The sequence below is a fragment of the Amborella trichopoda genome, chromosome 1 (assembly GCF_054954075.1).
Source record: "Amborella trichopoda isolate Santa Cruz 75 chromosome 1, AtrichopodaSantaCruz75HAP2 v2.0, whole genome shotgun sequence".
Taxonomy (NCBI): Eukaryota; Viridiplantae; Streptophyta; class Magnoliopsida; order Amborellales; family Amborellaceae; genus Amborella; species Amborella trichopoda.
In genome coordinates, this window is record NC_142336.1 from 15,771,572 (window position 1) to 15,780,328 (window position 8,757).

General features: G+C 44.3%; 1 long non-coding RNA gene across 1 annotated transcript; it reads right to left on the minus strand.

Annotated features, from left to right (window-relative positions):
* Positions 1-5,942: 5,942 nt before the first annotated feature.
* Positions 5,943-7,374, minus strand: LOC148783584 (uncharacterized). The gene is made up of 2 exons (XR_016044517.1): positions 7,225-7,374; positions 5,943-6,623 (listed from the first exon to the last, which is right to left on the minus strand). It is a non-coding gene; the product is annotated as an uncharacterized LOC148783584 (long non-coding RNA).
* Positions 7,375-8,757: the final 1,383 nt, after the last annotated feature.

Here is an 8,757-nt window from a genome sequence, read left to right on the forward strand (position 1 = left end):
TCCCTCTCCTTTACTGAGATGCTCATTGACTCTACGGCTTATTGTCAGGCCTTCTCTTTTATGGACCGGTATTCCGAGAACAATCAGATAAGGATGACCTCTGAAGATGAAGAGGCTACTTCTTTCTCGACTCCCTTGCTACACCATGATGCCATTTGGGTTGAAACATGCAGGTGCCATGTATCAGCAAGCCATGGCTACCGTCTTTGATGACATGTTGCACGAAAGAGGTAGAGTGTTACGTCAAAGATCGGGTAATGAAATCAGGAGAGAGAAATTCCCATGTTCAAGATCTTGAGCGGGTGTTCGAGCGACTTTGACTTCCCCCTTGAAATGTGCCTTTGGTATATGATCAGGGAAATTCTTGGGGTTTATTGTTAGGTATCGAGGGTTGTAGATTGAGCATGTCGAGCTCAAAGCAATTCAAGAAATGCCGCCCCCGACGAATCTTCCAAAGCTAAGGTCTCTCCATGGCAAGATCTCCTATATCTGAAGGTCCATCGTTAATCTCTCAGGGCGATGTAAACCTTATACATGCCTGTTGAAGAAAGACATCCATTCGAGTGGGATGAGGCATGCCAGTTAGCTTTGGAGGACATCGAAACCTATCTACTGAACCCCCCGATGCTTTCTGCTTATATGCCCAGAAGGCCTCTCATTTTATATGTGACCGCTCTAAATGAGTCACTTGACACTATTATGGTGCACCCTCGGTGAACCTGTGGTTCTCAGTTTCGGGGTCAAACTTCACATGGTCGTACCTTCCTCTTCTCAGGTCGGATCGAGCCCAAATTTTTGGAGTATTTTCATCTCGTCACCCGATCAATTTGATATGCGATACACATGATGGAACGGCCTGAATCGAGAGAAATTGAAGAGAGAAGCTCGCCGAAAACTTCCAAAAGTAGCAGGAAATTTCCAGCAATATGTCTCCTCGATCAAACGACTATATCAAGACGCTCGTGCATCGGATCAACCTCAAACAAGACCCATTACGAGCACAAGGTCAGAGGCTTCATCTGAGCCGAACCTTACATGTGATGGATGGTCAAGATTCGACGCATGATGAGTATGAAGTTGTTGCAATTTTCGGCCATCGGAATTGGAAAGTTTTCCAATTTGGAAAACTATCATCCGAGCACAAAATCGAGCCGTTTCCAATTTGGAAAACTGTCGTCCAAGCACAAAATCGAGCCGTTCTTTTTGCAGATCGGTCATGGCGACATGCTCGGCACGCTATGTTGAAGAAACTGGCAGAAAACACTGAGAAATTGGGTTACTCCTAAATCTAAGATGGCACATTTTTTGATTTTTTGTCGCGTCATGATCATGGCCCTAGAGTCCGATCCATGGTGCCAAAAGGGTATCAAAACCATCATCTTCCCGAGCCGATTAAGAAAAGAATAATCTTTTGGCCAGATGAAGACCAGAAGGACCCCGAACAGATCCCCGAAGTTCGTGAACATTGCATGGCCATTATGGGGACTGATTCAAAATTTCACAAATTATTGACGCAGGGACAAAATTATCATTTTGCCCCTATTTTTTTAATTTTCTTTAATTCATTTTAATTGTTAATTTTCATCAATTAGGTTAGAAATTGATCATGCACCCATGTTTGGGCCCCACTTCTATATAAGGACATACTCTCTACATGTAAAGCCTTCTTTCATGAATTAAAAATTCTTTTTTTGCTTGAGTTTTGGGTAGCGGCTTGGAGAGAGAGAGAGAGGAGAGAGAAAATTTGGATGGGTACCCCTAAGCTTCAAAAGTAACTTTACCTCTCCTCGCTCCTCTCTCTCTTCTTTCTCACTCTTTTTTCTCTTTTCTTTCTCTCTCTTCTTTCTCACTTTCTTTTCTCTCTCTTTTTCTTTTTTTCTCTCTTCTTCTTTCTTTTCTCTCTCTTCCTCTTTCCTTTCTCTCTTCTTTTCTCTCTCTTCTTCTTTCCTTTTTCCCTCTCTTCTTCTTTTCTTTCTCTCTCTTCTTCTTTCCTTTTTTCTCTCTTCTTTCTTTCTTCTGTCGTGCACGGTAGTGAACACTGCCGAGCATGACCTTCTCTCTCTTCTTTCTTTCTTTTGTCTTGCATAGCAATGAACACTGCTGAGCATGACCTTCTCTCTCTTCTTTCTTTCTTTTGTCGTGCGCAGCAGTGAACACTGACTAGCGTGACCTTCTCTCTCTTCTCTCTTTCTTCTATCGTACATACCCATGAACACTATCGAGTGTGACCTTCTCTCTCTTCTTTCTTTCTTCTGTCGGGCACGACAGTGAACGTTATTGAGTATAACATTCTCTCTCTTCAGTATTCTCTCTATGTCGCATGGCAGTGAACACTGCTGAGCTCGACTTTCTCTCTATTCTCTCTTCTCTCTGTCTCACACGGCAGTGAACAATGCCTAGCGCTACCCTCTCTCTCTTCTTTCTTCTTTCTGTCATGCACGATAGTGAGCACCATCGAGTGTGACCTTTTTTCTCTCCCCTTTCCTATCCTACACGGCAATACACACTGTCGGGCGTGACACTTCTTTCTTTCTCTTTCTTCTCTGCCTTGCACGTCAATGGATAATGCCAAGGACGACCTCCTCCTCCTCTCTCCTCAAGGAGCAGCCTAGTTGTCATGCAGGTCTTGTTACCATGCCCGTCTACCTGCTGTGCTAGAACAACCACTGCACCAGTCTTGCCACTGTGCCAGTCTAGCTGCCCTGTCAAACTTCTTCTCTCTCTTTCACCTTCTCTCATCTCTTTTCTTTTTCCTTTCTCTAAATAAAATACTTCTTTTTCGCCATCTCTGAAGGATTTAGGTGAAAAACAAACTAGACTTCGTTCCTCTTTTCTCTCTTCTCAAAAAATACATTTTATCTCTGAAGTGTTGGGTGAAAGCCAAACCAGCCTTTGTCTCTCTTTTCTCTTTAAAATATACATTTTCTCTAGAGGACTAGTTGAAAGACATTCTAGCCTTCATTCTTTTTCTTCTTTTTCTCTTTCTTTTCTAAAATACATATTACCTTTGGAGTACTGGGTGGAAAGCAGACCAGCCTTCAATTTTTTCTTTGGAATACTAGGTGAAAAGCATACCACCATTCAAACTCTTCTTTCTTTCTTCTTTTCTTCTCTCTTTTTCTTTCTCTTTCACTCTCTCTACCTCACTCTTTTCTTTCTTTCTTAACTGTACTAAGAGTCCCTCGTCAGGGAGACGTCGTAAGGCTATCAAATTGACATGGACTCCATGCTATTTTTCATTTTTCTTCGAGTACACACGTACGTGTGCGCTCACCCTATGACAAGGTGGGGTCCTCAGACCCACTTTTCTTGATTCTAATGTGTGTGTATGATCGCATGTAAGAAGAAATAAGCCAAGGGAAACAATTCCGAACCGACCAAATCCCTGGGAGCATTCTACGTGATCTAAGAGGGCGCTCATGCAAGTTAGCTTGAGAATGTCATGGACCCACGTGAGGTAGGTCCCGCCTCACAACTAAATTACTCTCTCACCTGTTGGTATTGTTGCCTTCCTCTTCCTTAAGCCGTTCACGAGAGAGCGGTCTCAGGTCCCGGGTCGATCTCGAACCCAAAGCCATGCTACCAAGTTATCTCGACTCAGAGGGCAAGATCGAGGCATCTAACTAGACGCATGATCATCTTATCCTTTTGGGGCATTGCATGCAGCCAGAGATGCTCTCAAGGTCTCGGGAAGTTTACAAGAACCCCACATAATTGAGATAGATAGCGATGAGCTGGAGTCTCAAACCCCAATTTGTGTGGAGATAGAGCAAATCGAAGATTGGCGAACACCCATAATAGAATATTTGGAGCACCGTTTTCTCCCGGATTCCCCTATTGAGCACAACAAGGTTCAAAGGTCAGTCACTAGATACTCGTGTTGTGATGGCTTTCTATTCTGGCGTTCCTTTAATGACATGTTGTTCAGATGCCTCAATCAGAAAGAGGCGAACCACATACTCAAGGAAATTCATTATAGGATATGTGAGCTCCACCAATTGGGACTCAAGCATTATGACCAAATCACAAGAATTGGCTATTACTGGCCAACCATGATTGCGAACTCCATTACCTTCGCCAAAAGATGCACATCATGTAAGATTCACGCGAGCTTTATTCATCAAGCTCTTGAACCCCTGCACCCGATAGTATCATCATGGCCATTTTCACATGGGTTATGGATAGTGTGGGACCCATAGACCCACCATCTTCTTCAGGTCATCTCTTCATTTTGGCCACTACTGACTACTTCTCTAAATGGCCTAAAGCTATTCCTCTCAAAAAGGTCCCAGCGATTGCGGTCACCAACTTCATTCGTCATCACATTATCTACCAATTCGGGGTCTTTGACCGAATCATTTCAGATAATGGACAACATTTTTGCAGTACATATAGATGGTCTGATCAGTCAGTTTGGTTTCGAGTGGAAGTATTCTACCATGTACCATCCTCGAGCCAACAGTCTCACTGAAGCTTTCAATAACACTCTTTATAGTGCTTTATGAAAGTTAGTGTCCGAGACAAAAAGAGATTGACACAAGAAGCTCCCTGAGGTCTTATGGGTCTATGCACCACCTTACGTGGTCCCAATAAGTACACTCCACATTCTCTCATCTATAGAAGTGAAGCGGTCCTGTCTTTAGAAGTTTAGTGACCTCATTACGGGTAGCCATTCACCATGGGATGACCGATAAAGAGCAAGACAAACTTCGTTATTGAGAACTCAATGCCCTTGGTGTAAAGAGGGTGGAAGCTCAGCAAGTCCTTGAAATCTATCTAGGTTGTATGTATCGGGCCTTCAATAAGTCAATCTGAGTAGGCTCATTCACCAGTGGGGAATTAGTACTCACAGTCAAGAGACCCATTATAACTCATGGTGGGACTAAAGGAAAGTTTGAACCAAAATAGGAAGGGTCATTCGTTGTCAAGAAAGCCTTCCCCAACGGGGCATACATATTGGTCGATTCTGAAGGGGAAGAGGCCATGCCACCAATCAATGGATGGCATCTGAAGAAGTATTACCCATAAGCCTATGTCCAAATTGCAAGAACTCAAACTGCATGGTATTGGTCTAGTCCGCAAGAACTCAAACTGCTTGGTATAGGTCCAAATTGCAAGACCTTAAACTGCATGTTATAGGTTCAAACCAAAGACCTTAAAATGCATGGTATTGGTCCAAGCCGCAAGACCTTAAACTGCATGATGTAGGTCCAAACCACAAGACCTTAAACTGCATGTTACTGATTCAAGCCGTACAACCTTACAACTGTGTAGGCACACGTCCAAGCTATACAACTTTAAACTATAGTACACGTCCCTATAACATGACATTAAACTACGTGACATTTGGTCTTAGTGTAGGACTTTAAAACACACTAACATTATAGTCTCAGTAGCACGACTCTCAACCCGCCCCCATTTGATCTTAGTGTAGGACTTTAAAACACACTAACATTATGGTCTCAATGGCATGGCCTTAAACACGCCTTCTTTACACGGTCCCAGCAATATGACCTTAAAGATGCCTCCCCAAAATAACGGAGATGACGAAAACTTGAAAGAGCATCACGGGTAATAAAGTAAAAGAGAGAAAAACAAAAGGCAAGAGAAAAAAAAGAGATATATATGATAGGTGTGATAGAACCATCAACTATCATGAGTAAAAACATCTAAAAGAAAAAGGTGGACATAGTGTAACAACCATGGGTAAAACTGCCTCACAAAAAAATTTGATGAGAAAAACCAGAAATGACACATACCCTAAGGGCATGGACGAAAACCCAAAAGAACATTCAAATCGAGCGAAAGAGAGCAAGCATTATGATGAGGAGAATCTCAAAGCTTCTCCAACTCCCGGTACAAGGCAAAGGTGAGCTATGCAATGGTGGTCTAAAGAGGAAGGAGATATACAAATCATGAAAACAAGGGAGATAAAAGCAAGATAGAGTAAAAAAGGAGCATTCATTTCATGATTAGGGAGACACAAGTTATGGCCCATGGCCTTGAGCTACAAAAAAAAAAAAAAAATGGGGGAGAGTTGCTCATTCCTAAGCAAAAGCGCAGTACTCATCCCATAGCAAAATTTGAAGTTACGAGTTGCAAGCTTGCAACCTCAAGTGGAATGAGATATTAAAGACGGAAAAAAAACATTCATCTTCAAGCGCAAAGAAAGGCTACATGTCATGGCTCAAGGCCTTACACAAGGTAAAAAGAGGAAAACTAAGCCAAGCACCCTCAAAGATCACAAAGAGCCTTAGAAGACATTTCCATCTTCAGACTTCTTGGAAGCTGCCTCCATGTGCTCCTTGATTCGGCCAGGCTAAGTTGTTCAATAGTCAAATCCACTGCTGGCACACGGACGTCAAGCTTACTCTGCTTCACATTCTCATCTTGAATTTTCTCAAAAGCCGGATTAGTGCTCCTCTTTCCTCACAATAACGGCGAGATAACCTCCCTATCTCCTTTAACAAGACCCTCAATTTAGCCACATGTTAAGTGTTGCGTGCTTCAAGGACAAATTTTTTAACCATAGCGGCATTCTACTCAGGAACACAGTCAGCTCTCAATGCACGCTGCTCTGCAATTTCCCTCTCGACATAAGACAGACAGGTGCCATAGAAACCCTGCAGTTTAGGCTCTGCGTCAGGGACATCCACAAAAGAAGAAGTTACCCATTTTTTGAAAATTTCGACAGCATCTCCCTTAAAAATGGAGATATGACATGCAAAGTTGCTTACTAGCCTAAAGCACCGTGAAGGACTCAGCGGTAGCTATACTGGAGGAACATGTCCATCCAGGATGCGACCTAGAAGAGCCCCCTTCTATTTTGATGCATGCAAGAACATGAGATGGCATGAAGAATGCATGCAAAAATATAGAATGACATGATAAATACATGCAAAATTATATAATGGCATGGATGGTGCGTGCCAGGATGTGTGGTGGCATAGCAAAATGCGCATGACTGTAAGGCCGCATAGCAAAATGCGCACAAAAGTGCAAGGCCGCATATCAAAATGTGTGCCAAGAGTGCCGGGCGGCATAGCAAAATCCGTACCAAAGGCATGGAGAGTGCGTGCAAAAGCATGTGTGGCATGGATGGTACGTGCAATAACATGTGTGACATGGTTGGTGCGTGCAAGGATTTGTGACGCATGCAGAGCCATAAACGAAGCAATGAAAACATTTAAAAAGATCAAAGGAAAGGAAAAGGATCGAGTTTACCTCCCTCGGAAGCTCGGGACGAGCTTGCCTTCATATCCATGCTTCAAGCCTTCAAAATCCCAGGCCGTCTCTATCTTCAGAAACGCATGCTCTCTTTTCTCTCACTACTTTCTCTCTCTAAAAAAATACCAAAAATGAGGAGGAATGGTGAGAAATGCGACCCCCTCTCACCTTTTTATACTAAGGTGAAAAAGGTCAAAAAGAGCATTTACCCATGAGCCCTTACAAACCCCCAATCCCAAGAAAGCCCACTCTAAAAAGAGGGTTATTCTTTAAGAACGTCTATAAGGCTAAGGGCTTAAAGACACCTTCTACCCCTCATTCATGCCTAAGGGGTAAAAATCCCCTAAGGGCATAATGGTCCGAGACCCATCAAACGGTCTCGAAATCACATGGGACCAGGCTCATTGCGAAGATAAGGTCCGGCCTAGTGAAAATGGCCAGACCCACGTTGAAAGAAAGCCTAAAGCCCAGCTTGCCAAGGCCCACAAATGGGGGATGGACCGCCCATTTTTATCTCTCCCTCTTCAGGGCTCTCTCTCTTGGGCCAGCAGCTAGGCCAGGTAGCGTAACCGCTGGCCCAATGCCTTCTCTCCCTCTTTCCCCTCAACGCTTTCACCTCTGTCTCTCTCTCACTCGGGCCAGGCGGCCTAATCGCTGACCCGATGCCTTCTCACTCTCCCTCACTCTATTGTCCTAGGTCGTTCCCATGGCTAAGCCATGGGCACACTTTTGTCTCTTTCGTTTTAACCTCTTTCACCTCTCTACCTCCACTCAACATCCTACCCATGACTTGACCGTGGGCACGCCTTCCGTCATTTCTCACCTCAAACCCATGACTCACTCATGCATCTGACTCACTCATTCATCATTCTAAACCAACACCATCATTCATCATGGGGTTGCCTCACATACCCCATGGGGTAAACCATGACTCACTCATTCATCATTCTAAACCAAGACCATCATTCATCATCCCCGGTGGGTTGCCTCACATACCCCATGGGGTAAACCATTATCCCTAGGGAAACCTCATGGCAAAACTCATCATCCCGATGGGCTTATGCCCTGCCCATTCCATGGAGTAAACCATTATCACCGAGTTTCACTCACCACATGGAACAAACCCATGCCCCAGTGAGACTCACTCACCTCACAAAGGCAACCGATACCTAGGAGAGTCTCATGCACCCCATGGAGCAGACCACCATCTCCAAAGAGCACCCATGTGGTTCAAGGCGCCAACCATATCCCTAGGGAGTCCCATTCACCTCGTAGCATCCCGATGAACCTTTGCCATGCCCATGGGGTACACCATTATCACCAAGGAGTTTCATTCACCTCAGGGAACGAACCCATGCCCCACTGAGACTCACTCACCTCACAAAGGAAACCGATACCTCGGGGGGTCTCATGCGCCCCATGGTGCAGACCACCACCTCCAAAAGAACCCCCATATTGGTCATGGCGTGAACCATCATCCCCAGGGAGCTTAAATCACTATCCCCCTTTAAAACCTCATCAACCTCAGTG